Here is a 276-nt window from a genome sequence, read left to right on the forward strand (position 1 = left end):
GTGCCTCCCACCTCACAGCCATCGTCATCTTACAAGGAACAGTCCTTTCCACTTATTGTCACCCCAGTTCAGGCAACAGTTTGGATACAGACAAGGTGGTTTCAGTGTTTTACACTGTGGTGATCCCCATGCTGAACCCTCTGATCTACAGCTTGAGGAACAAGGACATGAAAGAAGCTCTCAAAAAAGTCTTGGGATCCAAATTACATTTTGAGAAGGTCATTTCTTAGCTAGAATCAGGATTTCATCGGAGAGCCTTAAAGAGGAGTTTGGGGG

The 276-nt window shown here is 45.3% G+C and overlaps 1 pseudogene; it reads left to right on the top strand.

Moving 5' to 3' along the window:
* LOC105308556 overlaps nt 1–230 on the top strand; it is a 1,758-nt pseudogene extending 1,528 nt beyond the window's left edge.
* The last annotated feature ends 46 nt before the right edge of the window (nt 231–276 follow it).

Source organism: Pteropus vampyrus, unplaced genomic scaffold (assembly GCF_000151845.1).
Source record: "Pteropus vampyrus isolate Shadow unplaced genomic scaffold, Pvam_2.0 Scaffold591, whole genome shotgun sequence".
NCBI classification, from domain to species: Eukaryota; Metazoa; Chordata; class Mammalia; order Chiroptera; family Pteropodidae; genus Pteropus; species Pteropus vampyrus.